Source organism: Gracilinanus agilis, chromosome 1, assembly GCF_016433145.1.
Source record: "Gracilinanus agilis isolate LMUSP501 chromosome 1, AgileGrace, whole genome shotgun sequence".
NCBI lineage: Eukaryota > Metazoa > Chordata > Mammalia > Didelphimorphia > Didelphidae > Gracilinanus > Gracilinanus agilis.
Genome location: NC_058130.1, coordinates 185,596,878 through 185,616,467, shown reverse-complemented (window position 1 = coordinate 185,616,467; position 19,590 = coordinate 185,596,878). Strand labels below are relative to the sequence as shown.

General features: G+C 38.0%; 1 protein-coding gene across 1 annotated transcript in view; it reads right to left on the bottom strand.

The window, feature by feature from the left end:
- LPAR1 (lysophosphatidic acid receptor 1) overlaps positions 1-18,882 on the bottom strand; it is a 139,827-nt gene extending 120,945 nt beyond the window's left edge. Inside the window, exon 1 of the mRNA XM_044659270.1 lies at positions 18,779-18,882. The gene's annotated coding sequence lies outside the window, so the exon portion shown is untranslated. The remainder of the gene's footprint in view (positions 1-18,778) is intronic.
- Between the last annotated feature and the right edge of the window lie 708 nt (positions 18,883-19,590).

Here is a 19,590-nt window from a genome sequence, read left to right as displayed (position 1 = left end):
TAAATCCAAATGGTATCAATTAATGTCTGTTTGAAGTCATGTAAATCAAAAGATCTCAAATGGGAACTCTGAGCCTAATCAATGACAAAACATTTATTCTTTAATCTGAAATTACTACAAGAATGTCATTAAGTGTTATTTTAAAGTAGATGAATATGGGGCAGCTAGGTAGCACAGAGAATAGAGTGGCAGGCCTGAAGTCTGGAGGTTTGGGGTTCAAATGTGGCCTCAAACACTTTCTGGCTGTATGACTCTGGGCAAGTCACTTAACACATTGTCTAGCCCTTGCCACTCTTCAATTTTAGAACTGAGATTAAGGCAGAGGGAGAGGGTATTATAAACAAAAATTTAAAGCAAACAAATATATTCTAAAACCATAATGAATGTAAGTCAAGGCAAAAAGCAGCTATAATGGGCAAACTATGTGCCAAGCACCTGTGCTAAGCACTGGGAGATCATAGAGAAAGATAAAAACAATCCCTGCCTTCGAGGAGCTCACATTGGATCTAATTTGGGAGCCAATATGCAAACAACTAGGTATGTACAATAAATGCAAGGCAAATTTGCAGTCATCTTAGCGAAAAGGCACTAGTAATGAAAGGAATCAGAAAATGCATCTTGCAGAAGATAGTATTTGAATTGAGCCTAGAAGGAAACAAAAGTGAGCAAAGGAAAGATGAAGTAAAAGAGACAGAGTTGACTGGGGAAGGTACTCTGCGCCTGGAATTCGGTCAGTAAAAAAAGCAAGTTTCTCACACAAAGGACAGCAAGAAAGCTAGTGTCCCTAGACAGAATAGATTAGAGAAGGAAGTGAAGTATAAGAAAACTAGAGAAGCTAAAAGGGGTCAGGTTGGGAGGGGCTTTAAAAGACATTTTATGTATATGATACCATAGGTAAGTTAGAGTTCAAAGAGTTCACTGGGTAAGGGATGATGTTCAGATCTGTGTTTTGGTTTGATTACTTTAGCTGTTGAGTAAAGAAAGGACTGGAATCAATAACTAGACTACTCAAGGGGAGCTTTTATGTCTCAATTTTACTGCTGCTTTGAAGGATGTGGATAAGGAAATTAAGGCTCAAAGACAAATGGCTGACTTGCCTATAATAACACAGCTATCAAACATTACAAGTCACATTTGAACCCAAGTGACACCTGACTAAGTCCAGCATTCTTTCTGTTAAGTGGAACAGAGAGCATTCAAAAGGTCATTGCTAATTTGTTCAACAAGGTCATTTAGGTGCCTTGGTGCATCTAGGACCATTGGCAGTCATCCCGACTTTTGTCTTGTCGCTGGACTTCAATAACTCTGGAAAAGAGAGTGAGGCTGATGAATTTCTGTAACTGTGTCTCACTTAAATCCAACTCATTCAAATCAAGATATCACCCCATGATGTCACTAGCCCACTTCAAAAAGGAAGGATGAATGAATAAGCTGCTAGTTAGAATATATTTTCTTTTTGGGTATGCAATTTGATAAAACTGGGTTCATGTCTTGCTTTGGATATATACTACCTCTAGGAATATGAGCAAATCATTTAAAAATGCCCCCAACCAACTTCTCAAAAGATCTAAAGCGTGTTATGGTTGAACTGCTTGGTATTTACTTACATATCCACCCATTGTCTTTTCTGACTAGATGGTAAGGAACAAGAACTTTCTACAAAGAAAATTTCTCCACCAGGCTTCTCCATGCCAATAAAAACCCAGGTCTGGATTTAAAAAAAAAAACATTTATATCAAAATAAAAAATTCTTTCCTATCTCATTTTTAAACTTTTTTTTTCTGAATTGTTTCAGAAATTCTTTTCTGTCACATTTTCCTACATAAGGATTTGAATCAGAAAGAAAGTAATTCTGTCCCCGCCCATAATGCTCACTATTATCAAGAATGAGCCAGACAAAAATCTGGGAGCTCCCTTGTTTTATTCCTTCTTATCCCCTCCAACTACCTACCACACAAGCTCTCCTGTGTTAACAAAGAGAGCATAGTAGGAATGCAGGAAGCCAGCCAGCACTCTACAGAAGAATATGTGAAAGGGCTCCCTGCCCAACCCAACTCCTCTTCCTATCCATCATGTTCACTTTGAGTCATTTTTATAAGGATCTTTCTATTCTCTCATGTTGATCTAGTATTCCCACTCCAGAGAATCAGCATTTACAACAGCATCTCTGTTCCTTTATATAGGAATGATGATGAAGAAATAAGTATATGTGTACCTAAGCACAAAGAAATTTAACTGATGATCCTTGATAAACTTAAACTGACTGGCATTAGTTTTCCCAGCTCTTTGGCTCCAGTGAATTATCCCACATGGATTTTGCTGGTGTGTAAAATCTTTCCCATATGTTAAACCCAGCCTCCATCTGAACTTCACTGGATGCTTTCACCCATTTTGAAAAGCTCATTTTCCGGGTAAAGCTATTGGGGGTAGGAAGATAGAAAGGGAGATGGAGAAAGAAGATAATCAGTCAATGTCTTCAAAATCTTTTGAAATAAATGAGGCCAACAGGATTGAAGAGTTAAAAGTTGATGATGCTTGGATAGTTACCAGTTCTCTACTTAATGGCATGAATAACCTTTAATAAATACTTGTCAAGTTCAAATGAATTCAGAACAGTTAAAAGTAAAAGATGATGACTTCTTGGCACAAAACTCTTTTCCATGAGTTAGAAACCATGGGTTTTAATTCTTAAAGAGTCCATTTACTCCAATTTTTAAAAAAATATCTTTTACATCTGTCTTAGTAACAACTCTTAAAACAGAAGGGCAAAGGCTAGGCAATGGAGGTTAAGTGACTTGCCCAGGGTTACAAAGCTAGGAAGTGTCTGAGATCAAATTTGAACCCAGGTCCTCTTGACTCCATCCCTGGCACTTTGTACTACCACTACTACTAACTTTGGAGGGAAATTGTTATTTATTAATTCACACTGTTATTTAGTCGTTTAAACTTGTATTCCTTCTGTTCTTCTTACCCTTATTTTACATATTTGTCCTCTTGGAAAAGATCTGTTGGATCTCTTTCACAAATATTTAATTAGTTTGTGAAGAAATAAATGAACATTGACTTTTTGTACCAGCTGATATCAGGAAATATGTATTTTCTCTTGCAACAATTGTATTGATATAATACAAGGAATATCTGCTCTTTATAGTTGTGGTTTATCTTTTCACAATTCAGGTAAATAAGGAAGTAACCGTTATCCCCAAGAACACAGAAGAGATGAAATAACTTGTCCTATGTGGTGCTAATTGATGATGTCACTGGAAATAGAGCCAAATTATCTGTGACAATCATGCTCTTCAGAAGAAAAAAAAAAGGACCACATGGTACAGTTGAAATTGTGCTTGATTTTATCAAATGATCTGGGTTCAAATCCTGCCTTAGCCAGTGTGGTCTTGAATAAAGATTTCCTCTCTGAGATTCAGTTTCTTCAATCTGTAAAATAAAGGGGTTTGACTAAATGACTTCCAGCTCTGAACCCATGGTCATAAAAATTAAGTAAACCCTAAATGAAAATGAAGCATTTCTCCCTCCTTGCTATTAAGATATAAAACCAAAAAGCAATATGATGAAATGAAAGAATGGTTGATTTTTCTTAAATCTTCATTATAAGCAGTGAGTGGTTCATGACGTAGGAGGAATGGGTGTGTATATTTTAAAAATGTATATAACATAAAAATGATCAATTTTAGAAATCAAATACTAAGTGCCTAACCTCATTCCCAATTAAAGTCTAAGAAAAAGTCAACAAATGTATATGGATTTGGAAATCCATGGAAATGAGAGGGGAAAAAGAATGGAATGGGAGCTAGATTATTTTATAACCATCTATTTCTTCAAAAAATAAAATTAAGGAAATAAAGCACCAGAATTTAGAGATTAATCTGTGATTTCCTTGAAAATGTTTGAAACCAGATTCTCTGCATTTGAACTGTCAAAGGTCCCACTGTAAGCAGAAACCCTTATCAAGGTTTTTTGTTTTGTTTCCTACATACTTACTTTCCATCTTAGTATCATTTCTAAGACAAAAGAAAGGCAAGGGCTAGGCAAAGAGAGGTTAAGTGACTTGTCCAGGGTCACACAGCTAGCAAGTATCTGAGGCCTGATATGAATCCAGATCCTAGAGCTCTACCCACTGTGCTCCCTACCTGCCCCCCCATCAATACATCCTCATTCCATTCCCAAACAATCACCAAACAAAAATACAAAGAGGTCTTAATTTTCATATTTGCTTAGATTAAAAAAATAAAAGAGGACCAACCATCCTTTCTAACCCATTGGTTAGCATTCATGTAACCAGGACAAACAAATCTTAATTCAGCACAAGAAGTTGATATAATTTTTTCAAGTGAGTTTTATTTTTATTTTTTGGTGGTTGGGGGTAGAGGGTAGAGGGTCTCATTAAAGAAAATTAGATTGCCTTTTCCATTTCCACCAAGCAGTTGTTCCACATGTAGAAAGAATTCTACCACAAAACCAAGTTCTCAAAAAGACAGACAAAAAAAAAAGTCCACAACTAAAGAAACCAAACCCTAAATTATAAATGTAAAATCCTAATATAACTTTCTACTGACCTGGGCCATGTAGTAGAAATATGAATGCAATTACCCTTATCTTAAATAGAATACCGACTCCTCCTCTTCCTTCCACAACTGGCTGTTAAAGGCCCAGAAGTAGCCCTTACAGGCATCTCAAACAGATGATCATTAACTTCCACGTATAATTTAGCTGCCCTTTGCCTAGTATGGATATAATGAACTGTGCATTTGAGGAATTCCACAGGTACTCAGAGAAAATGTAGCCTGAAAAACATTTACAATTAGGGAACAGTAAAAGGAAACTGTTATTGGCAAGATTTCAGCTTGTTGCTTCTCTTCTCTTCTCCCACCAACCAACACAACAAATAAAGACAAAATTATCAGACAGAAAGCAGTGACCCAGAAGTAACATTTCACCTTTGATCTCCAGTCAACCTTGGGGGAAGACATTCAACAGAAAAATGAGGGAGGGGACCAGAGTTGATGAAGCAAGACCAAAATACACACAGAAGGGAACATATTTGAATTTTTCAAGGAAACTCTTTTTTGGCTGAATAACAATGGCAAAAACGTCAAAAATTTAAAGAAAAATTTCCTAAATATTAAAATAATCATACATAATCCAAATGTTTCCATTTTCTAAACGTAAAACAAAAAGAGGGGGAAAAGATGGAATTGAAATACTCTAAAAATTATGAAAAATATTTTCAACTATTTTAACACATTGGAAAGAAAGAAAAAGTTGCCAGGATCATGTATCTCTAATGGCATCCTACATTAAATCACCCTCAAGTTCACTTTAGTTGATCAAAAAAAGAGTCAACCTTTTAAATGGTTTCTCTGGCTTGTCTTTCTACTCTCATAGAGTGAATGGATCCCTTCTTCAGTGGGCTCTAGCAAAAGCCATGTCTTCTACAACTCTGTCTAGGATGCTAAGGATTTTGCCAAAGTCAACAATGCCCTGGACTAACAATGCTTTTTTCATCTCTACTAAATCTAGAAAAGCAAATAATTACAGCTAATAATGTCTCACTAACAGAATACTCAACCCTTTTCTGTTTTGTTTGTTTAAGAAGAATACCTCGGATCTGAACCTATGAGAAACAATATGGTAGTCAAGGAATTGGCCTTGTAGTCACAAAGATCTGGGGCAGCTAGGTGGCTCAATGGATAAAGAACCAGGCCTGAAGGATGGGGAGTTCATGGGTTTAAATCTAGCCTGAGGCTCTTCCTGCCTGAGTGATCCTGAGCAAGTCATTTAAGTCCTATTGCTGAGCCCTTACCACTCTTCTGCCATGGAATCAATATTGATTACAAGACAGAAGGTAAACTTTTAAAAAGATTTAGAAATTAAAGGGTATTTTTTTAATCCAGAAAAACAAAGAACTCGATTTGACTGGATGGCCATGGGCCAAGTCACTTAACCTTTCAAGGCTCCAAGTAGTAAACTCTAAAACCTTAAGTTATAATGCGTTACTGATCTGCACTGGAGGAGGACTGATCTGCACTGGAGAAGGGTTCTTCCCCAACAGGTACTCTCCACACTAGGAGGTCAGGCCCTCCCCAGCCCCCCCCAAAAAAACTCCATCTCTGTCATCAGACGTACACATGCTTTTATTTTTAATCCTACTTTAGCAAGAATTGCTGAAATGAATTCTCTAAGTAAAATGAGAATCATTATTTTAAGGTTCAAGTTAGAAGCAAAGTTGGGAATAATAGAAATCACTTTAATAAAAGCAATGTCAGCATCTCTGCACATGGTCTGAGAAAATGTGAAGTCTAGTCTATGTGGCAGATAATGATTTCACAATAACACATCATTAGTGACCATAAGAAATTAACAGGCTATTTCCAAATATTTCAAATGAATGTTTACCAACACCCATCTCCAGTCTATTCTCACTTATTAGAGCACTTGTTGCCAGTCAACCATTCAAGCAATCAGCTCTCCTATTCCATATTATATTCAGCAAAGCTGCTAAACTCTACAGCTAAGCTAACCAAGTCATACAGAATTTCAGGCAAAACAACATTCTCCTGAATATTTAGTAATATGTATTGTCTTCTACACTGTATCACACTACTTCATGACTACATCAAAAAGCATGCTTTCTATTCAGTGTGGTTTATCCCAAGTCAACAAGGAGCCAAAAAAAAAAAGGCAAGAGAAAAGAATGATACGCCCAGACATCCACCCTGCTATCTCTCAAGGCACGCCCAAAGAAGTCCATTAACCATTCATGGGAAAAATGCCAACTCAAAGAACCACATGCCTATGTAACCCTCCCAGATGGGCACTCCCCCATACACAATGGGGACAGACAGTTTTTAAGATTTCCAATTTTTGTCCAGAGCCAGTCAAAACCAAAAATTCAAAATAATGCTACCACCCACCCCAAAAAATCCTCTTTCCTCTTATTCTATTCCTCCTCCCCTATTAGTTATTTTAAAAATAGGATCATAAATGTAGAACTATAAGGAACTTTAAGGGTCACATTGGTCAACTCACTCATTTTCCAGTTGAAGAAATTCAGGCACCAAGAAATTAAATGGCACCTAGCGTCACAGAGGTGGGATTTGAACCCAGATCCTCTGATTCCAAAGCCCATGGTCTTTCGATTGTGTTGTTGCCTTTTAACCAAAGAGCTTAAGGTACAGTAGAAAAATTACTTCCTACTGCCCAGTCCAGACAAAGAACTTGGTTAACTTCCCTTATCTCCACCCTACCCTGAAATCCTCACATTTGTTTCTTCTCTCCCACACTCAATTCTACTGTATATGATGTAAATATTTCTTTGCCTATACATGTCAGGTTAATATTTTAATTTGCTGGCTATTTGCCCTATATGCCCACATGAATACACATGAACTAGGTCTATATAGTTTCCTTTATAAATTATCACATGCATCACACCCAATTAGCCACAGTAAATGTTGTATGTGTGTGTTTTTTTAATGGCAGCCATGAATTGCAGCCAGAAACTCTGAGCCAGAAATCTCCTTATTTTGAAGGGTATATAAGGTCAATTACATGAGATGACATATGACAAACTAGAATTCATTAGTGTTTTCTGTTTTTTGCTCCCATACAATGTCATAAAGCCATCACACTGCAGGAAAGAAATCACCTTACTACAAAAAGAAAAGAAAAAGAAGTAAAAATAATAAACAATGACAAATTTGAAATTTAAACAAATGATTTTCTGAATCCTAGCAGCTAATGAAATAGCAGATAAAGACTAGATAAAGCTTAAGGAAACTTATGAGTTTCTTATGATCTCCTGAGATCACAGATTTAGAGCAGAAAGGAACCATATAAATATAAATAGGCCACTAAAATAAACCCCCTTATTTCACAGTGGAAGAACTGAAGTTAAAACAGATTAAGTGACTTAGCAAGGGTTATCCCACTCTGAAGCAGAAATTGAACCCAGCAAGTCTTCCTGACAGCTCATTCAGCACTCTATGCACTACACCATGCTTCCCTTCTCAAGTTTTTTCAGTCATTTTAGTTGTGCCAACTCTTCGTGACTCCCATTTGGGGTTTTTTTAGCAAAGATACAGGAATGGGTTTGTCATTTCCTTCTCCAGCATGTCAGGGTTACACAGTTAATAATATATGTCTGAAACTGGATTTGAATTCATGAAGATGAGTCTTCCTGATTCTAAGCCCAGTGCTCTATGCCCTACACCACCTACCTGTCCCCATCTCTCCTCATTCCAATCCATTTCCCACTTACCTGTAAAACTGATCTTTATAAAATACACTATCAGTGACTGTAGCATTCTCCTACTGGGTGAATTCCAATGACTCCCTACTACTTCATCAAATATAAACATTTTCTCTGGCTTTCAAAGTCCTTCACAACTGGTCCATTCCAATCTTTTCATAATCTTCTTACATTTTATTCCACTACCTCCACATACGAAGCACCTAACTCTCCTCCACATACTTTATAATCCTGTGTCATTGGATGTAGAGGCCTCACTGTTTCTTGCATAGGACACTCCCTCTCCTTGTCTATTCCCTGTTCTTGGAATTCTCTCCTTTCTCTTATCTTTCTCCTGGCTTACATAAAGTCTAGGTTCAAATCCTACCTTCTTGCCTTAGTTTCTTCATCTGTCAAATGAGTTAGAGAAGGAAATGGCAAATCACTTCATATCTATGTCATTAAAACCTTAAATGGGGTCACAGAGGGTCAGACACAACTGAAAATGACTGAACGCCTAGAGAAAGATGAGTCAAAGAGATCAATCAAAAAAACTATTTCTATAGTCCAGGAAAGAAATGATGAAGACCTGCACCAAGACATCAGCTATATCAAATAAGGGTGGCATAGATAGATAGATACTCTGTAAAGGTAGAAAAGATAAGACTTGGGGAAGACTGGCTCTGTGAGGTGAATGAGAACTTGAGGATGATCCCCAGGTTTCAAGCGTGTGGTAACCAATAGGATGGTACCTCTTTTATTTGTCATTTAAAGTTTGTTACAATTTAGCTACAACTGATCTTTCCAGAATTATTTCTCTCCTTTGCTACATTATAATTTATTTTTATATACCCCAATTTTCCAGCCAAACTGGCTTGCTTATTGTTCCTCATACTCATCATTTCATCTCCTATCTCCTCTATGCCTTTGAATTTGTCCCATGACTGGAATGTATTCCTTCCTCACATCTCTTTCTTACAATACTCAGCAGCTTCCATAGCCTTGGGCCTTTCCTAATCCCCAAAACTGCCAATACTTCCCCATTTACTTCGCATATACCTATATGTATACATGATATAAATCCCTATAGAATATATGCTCCTTGATAACAGGGACTATTTCATTTTTTGTCTTTGTACCTATCTTGCCTAAGGGCACACTGTCTGGCTCATAGTAGGGACTAAATAAATTCTTGCAGTTATCATAAACACAAATCCTTCACAAAGACCCTCTCTCTCAGCATCACTTCATTATAGAGGCAAGAGTGAATGTTAATAAGGAATCTGATTGTCTGAATGAATAAAATTCAAGTTTACTAATTATACAAAGGTTTAAAAAATAGGTGAAATGATAGTGACATCATTGGTTCATAAATTTTAAAGCCTCATTGAAAAAGAGCAATATCAGGAGCAGCTAAGTGGCTCAGAAGATACAGAGTCAGACCTAGAGTGGGATATTCTGGGTTTAAATCTGGTCTCAGACATTTCCTAACTGGGTGACCATGGGCAAATCACTTAACCTCAATTCCCTTGCTCTTCTGCCTTGGAACTGGTATCAGTTCTAAGACAGATGGTAAAGAGAGAGACAGAATAAAATTTCAGGAAGACCCCTCATTTACCACCCACCACTGCAAGAAAAAAAAAGAGCTAGATGGCTCAATAAATAGAGAGCCAGGCCTGGAAAACCTCAGTTTAAATCTGATCTCAGAGACTTCCAAGCTTGGGCAAAGTACTTACTTACTGCCAATTGCCTATCTTTTCTGCCTTGGAACTGACAGTATCAATTCTAAGACAGAAGGTAAGGGCTTTTAAAAAAAAAAAAAGAAAGAAAGAAAGAAAAAAGTTCCAACTATAATCCTTTCAAGCTATACCAGATGCCCACTTACATATATTACTTTTTTTCACCTTAACAAAAGGATCACAGATGCAGGACATGTGATTTGGAACATTCCTCCCCTTAACTCAGCCCCAGATGATGTAGGATACTTGTATAAATAACACTTACTACGATCCTATTTATCATTTTTCAACACAGCTGGAAATTGTTTTCTTGTTCCCTCATCAGAACAACCAGACATTCAAATCACCCTGACAAGAGCGCTTGCTTGAGGAAGGCCATGCAAGAAGCAGTAACAGGCAGTTCAAGATGTGTGGTACACACCAGCATAGACCCTGTTCTCTTCAAACTGGCTTCCCATTGCCTCCTCTGAAAAGAAAAAATAAATAAGCACACAAATAAGGTGGGGGTGGGAAGAAATAATTCTATTTATCTGGTTGAAGAGTTTTTTAATCCATTCATATCCCTGCAATAATTTAAACAAGACCAAACCAGGATGGATTGTACAAAGTTGTACATTGTAGTAACTCAGAATTAAGTATGCCTCCCCATGACAGCATGATGCTTAAATCTTCTCATCCAAGTAGTTACTCAGAGAGAGCATAAAGTTTCTCCTTACCATAAACAGCAAAAGAGACTTTGTTATACTCTAGAGTGCTGATTGAACAACCTTGACTCCTATACCTAATAGGCAAGGATTACCTAGGAAATATACCTTTAATAGAATACAAAAATGCAAACACAAATTTTAACCTGATGGAAAATCATGTATTTAATACAGGTGAATGTCAAAATTAATGGTATACTTTGATCCAATAATATCACTACTGAGTCTGTATCCCAAAGAAATCAGAGATGGTAGAAAGGACCAACCTATACAAAAGTATTTGTAGTAGCTCTTTTGGTAGTGGCAAAGAAATGGAAACTGTGGGGCTGTCCAATTCTTGGGGAATGGCTGAACAAGTTGTGTTATATGCTTGTAATGGAATACTATTATGCCATAAAAAATGATGAACAGGATAGTTCAGAAAAACTTGGAAAGACATATAAACTGATGCAAAGTGAGCAGAACCAGGAGAACAATGTATACAATAACAGAAATATTATACAATAATCAACTGTGAAGGACTGAATTATTATCAGTCAAGCAAATTCCCAAGATACTCACAAGGCTTCATGATGAAATATACTATTCACAGCCAAAGAAGGAACTGTTGAAGTCCATTTGCAGATCAAAGCCTACCATCTTCCACTTTATTTCCTTCACAAGTTTACTGTATGTGTGATATGTATCTTCTGTCACAACATGAGCAATACAGAAATGTGTATTGCCTGAAAACACTGTTATAACATATACCAGACAATTTACTGCGTTGGGGAGAGTAGGAAGAATAGAGGAAAAGAAAAAAACTGAATCCCAAAATGTAAGAAAATAATCGCTGAAAATTGCTTCTACTTGTAACAACAAAAAAAAAGTTAATGGCATAGGAGAAGCTAGGTAGTACAGTGGACAGAGTGTCAGGAGGACATAGGTTCAAATCTGGCCTCAGATACTTCCTTGTTATATGACCTTGGGCAAGTCACTTAACCCCATTTGCCTAGCCCTTGCAGTTTTTCTGACTTAGAACTGATACTAAGACAGCATTGAAGGGTTTAAAAAAATTAATGATATCTAATTAAGAAAGTATAAGTTGGGGGCAGCTGGGTGGCTCAGTGAATTGAGAGCCAGACCTGGAGAAGGGAGGTCCTAGGTTCAAATCTGGCCTCAGACACTTCCTAGCTGGGTGACCCTGGGCAAGTCACTTAACACCCATTGCCTAGCCCTTACCAGTCTTCTGCCTTGGAGCCAATACATAGAATTAACTCCAAGATGGAAAGGGTTAAAAAAAATTAAAATTAAAAAGAAATAAAAAAGAAAGTATAAGTTAATAATGTATATAGAAACATTAATTTCTAGAAAAGGAAGGTGATAGTGCCTGCCTCTACCTCATAAAGAATGTTGAGAGAAAAAAAATGAAAGGACAAATGTCATCATTTAGTAGAAAAAAAAATCACCTTAAGTCAATGAAGGCATATATTGGCATATATCAAGGTATATTATATTATAATTATGTATTTATATTATATAATAGTATAATTGTATTATATTATGAAGTATATTATACTATTAATACTTGTTTAAGATATATCAAGAAATTTTAAACTGTCAATTAAAATAAAAACCTTGTAAACAGTTTTCATTATTTGGATTTTTCCAGATGTGAAAGATGAGGTACATCAAGGGATAACTTCAAAACTGGAAAGACATGTCATATTAAATGGTCCCTGAATAAACAATTACATTGTGTCCTTAACAATAAGTTTCGATCCAAAGTCACTGCAGGTTTATCTAATGTAGACTACATACAAATTCTAAACAGATTTTTGTTATGAAGCATTTACTATGTGCCAAGGAGGACAAGGACTATGAATGCAATCGAGATGATGGGAAACACTATACAGCAAAGTAGACACCTTAAATAAATAAGGGAAGGAAGCAGGAAGAAAAGAAGGAAGGGAAATGAACCAACATGCTAAAAACAGAACTTTCACATTTGTGGTTAAGATTCAGAACTTAAATGCATTATTGATCTGTCTGAGGTCTTCTCTGGATGTACACTCTTTCCACTGGTATAAATCACTATCATTCACATCTTTTCACTTAGGATTATTCTCAACCATATCTTTCTATAAATCTTCATGGAGAATCTATCTAGTCTTTTTTTTTTTTTTTTTTTTGGTACTTTCCAAAATTCTTACATCCAACAGGAGCAATCAACTAGTCATTCATCTAGCACTCATCATGTGCCAGGCATTGTGCTGAATATTGAGGATCTCATCTGTTAACCCTATCTACAAGACTAGTCCATATGTACTTCACAATGCCTTTTACCTAACTCTAGCATGCTTTGCTAGCAATGGAGCTGAGACAGCCAGGGGGTACAGTGGGTAGAGCACTGGGCCTAGAATCAGGAAAACCTCTTAGATACTTACTAGCTTTATGATCCAAGACAAGGCACCTAATGGCTGTCTGTGTCAGTTTCTTCCACTGTAAAATGTGATGAATAATAGCACCTACTTTCCAGAATTATTGAAAGATCAAATAAGATAAATAATTGGAAAGCACTTATTTTCACAGCGCCTGGCACAAAGGAATCACTTGATAAATGCTTTCCCCCCTCCTCTACTAAGCTGTTATTAGTTGTTCAGTCATCTCAGTTGTGTCCCACTTTTTATGACCTCATTTGAGGTTTTCTTGTCAAAGATATTGGAATGGCTTGCCATTTGCTTCTCCAGCTCATTTGACAGTTGAGGAAACCAAGGCAAAAAGAGTTAAGTGGCTTGCCCAGAGTTACCCAGCTAGTAAATATCTGAGGCTAGATTTGAACTTGGGTCTTGACTCCAGGGTCTGACCCTCTAACCACTGCCCCATCTAGGTGCCCTAGGGAGCTGTAATCTACTTATATTAACCATAAATCTTTCAGATGCACTAGTAGTTTGTGATAAGACTAACAAGGGATAGCATGGGTTACCCTCTTCTCTTCTGGGACCAGTGACTACAAACCTTGAACTTACCTGAAATAACTTTTGCTAATGTATTCATTAACATTTTTCTTTTTGAAGAAACAGCTACTTTTAATCATTTTCTTTATCCCTATTTTAAATCTAACCAACTTTTTTTCAGTCTCATGCATATGTTTGTTTTAGCACTGACCTGAAGCTATGACACTCTCATGGCATCCCATTAATTTTTTTAAGCAATAAAAAGATAAACTATGAAAAATAAAAACGAAATCCCTTGAAATAGAAATCCCAGTTCTTTTTCCTGTCTCAATTATTGCTGAATTTTATGCCATCGAATCTGTATTAAATTGCTTTATCCAAATCAATGAATTTTTATTAAGTTCCTACTTCATACCAGGTTCTAGGGTACAAATATAAAAACGAAAATGCTCCGGCCCTGAAGAGTTTATATTTCATCTAAAAAAACCATATATATTTGCAATTAATGTATATAGGTATATTTATGTGTGTGAAAAATATATATAAATTTTTTTGGATTAAAGCTTCTGAAATGGTTTTTACATGTATTAATTAATTTGACCCTCCAATAACCCTGTGAAATAGGAACCATTAGGTATTACTGTCTCCATTACATGTCCCTATGTGATAACAACCCTATATTAGTTTCATCATTTTCCTATATTCCTGATCAGATAATGATACCTGGTACAAAATATGTAAGACACATAATAGATCTGATGAAATTCTAAGAAATATAATTAACTACTACTTTGAAATTAGTCTCCTGAAAAATATTCTATAATCTCCTTTCCAAAGGGAAGAAAGAGAAAGAGAAAAAAAGTGGGAAAAAAAAAGGAAAGAGAAGATAAACTTAGGACTCTTCCATTCAAAAATATATGAAAGACAATGTCATGTTCCTTTTCCAAAATAAAGAGTTGGTAGTAGCAATCTAATAGTATTCAGAAAACAATCTGATATCATGGATTAGTTATTTTACTGCTTAAAGATTTGCATTTTTTTAAATGGTTTCAAATAGACATAAGAATGGGAAAATATGACCAAATCAGTTTAAGAGCAGAATCAATACTAGATATTTACTGGTTTTAAGGCAGAAGGGAGTTAAGGGCTAGGCAACTGGGTCAAGTGCCTTACTTGTCCAGAGTCATACAGCTAGGAAGTATCTGAGGTTGGATTTAAAAACCAGAATCTTCCATCTCTTGTTCTCCACAGAGCAACTTTTAAAGCATTCTATCATACTGTCTCAGTCCATCTGAGTGACATCACAAAAAATATCTTATTTCTTCCACTAAACAAGATCTCTAGATGTCTCAAAATTCCAAGAAGCACCACAATTAAAAACTAAGGAACAAAGTGTTACTCTATTCTATCACATACACACATGGACTGAATACATGCAACAAAATAACACATTATTCATGGACTTTTTATTCTTACACATTGCCAAAATGCATCTTCCAAAAGAAAGACTCCTCAATATGTTTAAAGTTCTAGTGACTTAAATTTAAATATTTATTCTTCTCCCAAAGTAGCTGACTGCAGCATATCCTTCCCCCTCTTCTCCATTACTTTTGAACTGTCAACAGCTCCCCCAAGACAATTAAATAATAACTTTATTGTTTCTTTTGGTTAAATTATATTTGTAAAAAAGGACCCAAACAACAAATGAGCACTGACCATAAAAATCTCACATTTGGGGGTTCTACAACATAAGAGCTAATATTTGTGGTCAATTTACACTACATGCAGCAGCTCACATACTGCTATTCCTGATATAAATGTAGAGATTAATTTTTAAGCTAAAAACAAAGAAAATATACCATATAACTTAAGTGATCCATATTAAAATCGTTTACTTCTAACTATAGTTCAACTGTCCTGTCTTACTGAAAGTCAACTGCATAGTTCTAATGATACAGCATTCTTCAGCCTGGCATGCAGCTTCCCCTGCCAAACTGAAATATGATTCTTAGCCCTGAAATTGGCTGTTTTCAGAATGAATGTCACAGTGTAGCAAACCAACTTAGCAAGTGTGATTTTTTTTTCTTTATGTTTTTACAGTAGCTCTGTCTAACAACAGTTGGGCCAGGTTCCCTTGAGTCTTCCCCTATTTAAAGTGTGAAAAGTTTTATGACATAATCAGAAAAATCAAGGTCCATAGCAATGATATTACACTTAAAGGTGTTTAAACATGAACCTTCTTAGAAGTGTTGCCACTTAGAATCTCCAAAGTCTTTGATATTCTTTCATTCTTTTTTTTTTTTTTTTTAATTCTTTCTTTCTGTCTTAATAGCAATTCTAAGACAGAAGTACAAGGCCTGGAGGTAAATGGGCTTAAGTGACTTGCCCAAAGTCTCACAGCTAGGAAATGTCTGAAGTCAAATTTGAACCCAGCCTCCAGACTCTAACCTCTGAGCCACCTACCTGCCCCTTCAGATATTATTTAATAATGTTGGGATGTATAATGAAGAACTGGGTTTGAAGTTAAGAGAGCTAGATTTCAAATCCTAGACCCTCTTGCCAAATAGTAGTCATGTTACTAAGTAAGTAACTTAATCTGGTGTCAGTTTCCTCATCTGTAAAATAAGAATGACACTTCATCCACCCATCTTCTAGAGCCTGTAAAAGAAATTCCTTTAAGCTGTGAAGCACTTTATAAATATGAATTGTTATAAATTCATTCATATAAATATGAATAATACATATATGAATAACAATAATGTACACTTTACTACATAATGAACTAGAGCCTAAGCTGCCTCTGGTAGCATTATAGGTTCTACTAGATAAATGATGAGTAGAGTAGATCATATTATTCATAAGGTAAACTCAAAGAACAGCATCTCATTTTTAAGAATGGTAGTGGTCAGACACTAAAGAAAATAAAGACAGACCATTTGGAAGGGAAAAACAACAACAGTACTACAGATGTTCTCATGAGAGAAAAGAAGGAAGGAGAAAAGACATAGGAAGTTTTAAGTTCCCTTTCCTCCATCCAATTATTATTTCCTTCTGTGAGCTGACCTTCCTATTCATATGGCCTCTTGTCCCCTAACTTCCCTCCTAATTCTTTCCTACTTCTCAGTTTCTTCTACTCCCTTCTTACTGGTTTAACATTGGAGTAACCTATTCTAATTCTAATTCTTAGAATCTTTTGAGTAGGTAGGGAAACAGCATTCCCAGGACAAGTCACTTACTCCATTTGCCTCACAGTTCCTCAATTGTAAAATAGGGATAATAATTTTTGAAATTTAGTCCAACTCTCTCCTTTTACAAACTAAGAAACTGAGGCCTTGGAGAGTTACGACACTGTATTAAGATCACAGAGCTAGTTAGTAAAAGAATCAAACTTCAATTCCTTTTTTAATCCAATAATTTTTCTACTACAACTAATTGTATCTTTTCCTGAATTCTAGTTTTTAATACAGGTTTTAAAAATAAAATTTCCAAGGAATTAATGGATTACATGTTAACTCAACATAACTAGTATCCATTCAATTCCCTCCTTTCTTACCAAGGTCAAAAGAAAAAAAGAATAATCAGAACTTATCACTCACTACAGTACATATAATAAAAAACCAGGGACCCTAAGCAAATTACACAATTGACCCAGACAACCACGACAACTTTAAAGGATGCACTCTTTACTGTTAATTATTCCTGTCAGACAAGGTCACATCTTCTTAAAATAATCATTTAAAAAATTTTCCAGGGGACAAAGATTTCAGACAACCAGAAGCTTAGGGTCTAAATTACATGTCTCAACTTCACAGATCTAGAGACAAATATACCCGGTAGGATAGTGCACCAAGATTGTTTTCAGCGTCTGTTTAGAGAAGGAAAGGAGATTGGGGGGGGGGGGGGCCGCGCAGGAGGAGGGGAAAGAGAGAGAGAATTAGGAAAAGAGGCACTCTAACCCAAGAGAAAAAAAAATCTTGAGAGTTTCTAAAGACGCAGAGATAAGTACACTTAGACCCTGAAAGGGTCATCTTAAAAGGCTGAAGCCCTCTACATAACCACCACCTAAATAAGCAGTTGTGTCCAGGTTGCCTTCATTACCGTATATTGCGTCAAACAAAAAAATAAATAAACTTGAAATCATCATTAGCAACGTCTAGCAACAAGAACTCACATTTCAAAACCACTGACCCAAAGAAAAGTTTCTTTCCTACTTTCCAGTCTTTACAAACTAAACATGTCCAGTGGTTTGCGTTAGGGAGAGGAATCCTGAACGGGGGGTGGGGGGCTAGGGGAGTTTAAATTCCATTCACACTACAGGGACTAAGACACTCAGTAAACGATAAATTTCCTTAGAATTACTAGAGCCATCCCGGTGACAAGCGTGGCTAAGGGTTATCCATTTTAAAACGCTGGATTATCACACCACCACCCCCAACTCCATCCAACTCCAACTCCAAAGGATACCAGTAGGCGACAGAAATAAAGTATAGAATTTAGAAAGGTAAAAGCAGTCCTCCTCCCCCCTGCACGCATACTGCCCCCCCATACCATACTCCCACCCCCAGACCCCCTCCTCCCCCAAGAGCCTAGTAAACCAGGGAACTACAGAAGTGCGCCCAGTGGTAAGACAAGACTCAGAAACCCAGTCTCCCGGCCCCCACCCCGCCCCCAGCAGCACGGGTTCCCAGGTGTTTGTCTTTCGATTCTCCAGCCCGGGGAGAGGAAAATAACCCCAATGATAAGCTCCAGCACCCTCCACAGTCTTCCAGAGCTCCGAAGTCCACACAATAAACAGTACCCTCCGGGTGCAGATGGCGCGGGAGCTAGCGCCCCCAGATACCTCGGAAACTTTCTTCTTTGGGTTCCTAAAAGCTACCCAGAGGCAAAAAGACCAAAGCCTGGAATTTAGTTGTGCCTGGGGCAAATTACCACAGTCCCAACCAGAATACCCGTCCTCGGAGCTGGGAGGTTTAGAGGACCTCGTAGGGTAATTGCAAGAAAGTGACTACAAAAAACTTTTTGGCGATCGAAAAAGATGCTTAGGGCGCTGGCTTCCAAGCAGAGAAAGCATCGAGTCCCTCACTTGCCCATGCCGGATCCCCGCTAAATTGCTTCCCTCCTCCCCCATCTCCAGAGGCTCGGTCCCCTTACCTGTGCCCTTTGGAGACGTCCTTCTTCCTACCTCCCAGCGCTGGTCCAGCTGCTCCCGTACCCCCGCGGTCCCGTGCCCGCTTCCAGCCTCTCCTCCAGCTATCCCTGTCCTCCGGCCCGCCGCCTTGGATCTCTCCCTTGATCTCCAGCACCACTCCCCCCTCGGCCTCCCCGCCTCCCCGCCTCTCCTCTGGCCCCAGTCACTGGTCCGGGCGGCTGCCAGAAGCCCCGGGCGCCCAAGCGAACACCATACCCCGGCGCCCGCCCCCCACCCCCACCCCCGGCTCCTTCACTAGCCCGGGCCAACCCACTGTGGACTGAGAGAGAGACTTAAGACTCCGCGGGACAGGAGAAAGAGGCGGGGCAGAGGTGGGAAAGAGCGCTAAGCAAGCACACCTATTAAGAGTGCGGGCGCTCTGCGTGCGTGAGGGTCCGAGAGGCAGAACTGATGACTGGGGGAGGGGAGGGCGAGGAGGAGGAGGAGGAGGGAGGAGGAAGAGGAGGAGGAGGATGGAGTCTGGCCCCTCTGCCTCCAGCTCTTCAGCGCACTATGAGCAGCGGTGAGGGAACCTCTGCAGCCGCCGCCTCTGCTTTTGCTCCACTGGGGTGGAGTGGAAGAAGATGGGAGGAGACAAGGGAAAGGCGTGCAAAGTTGGAACTCCTTTCTTCCTCCTTTTTTTTCCTCCTGGCTTGGAGCTGCTGTTTATCCCTCTCGCACCCCCAGCCTCCCCGCTACCCACACCCCACCCTACTTCCCCTTCCACCTCTCTCTCATTTTCCTCTTCGACTCTCTTTCCACCGCTCCCCCACCC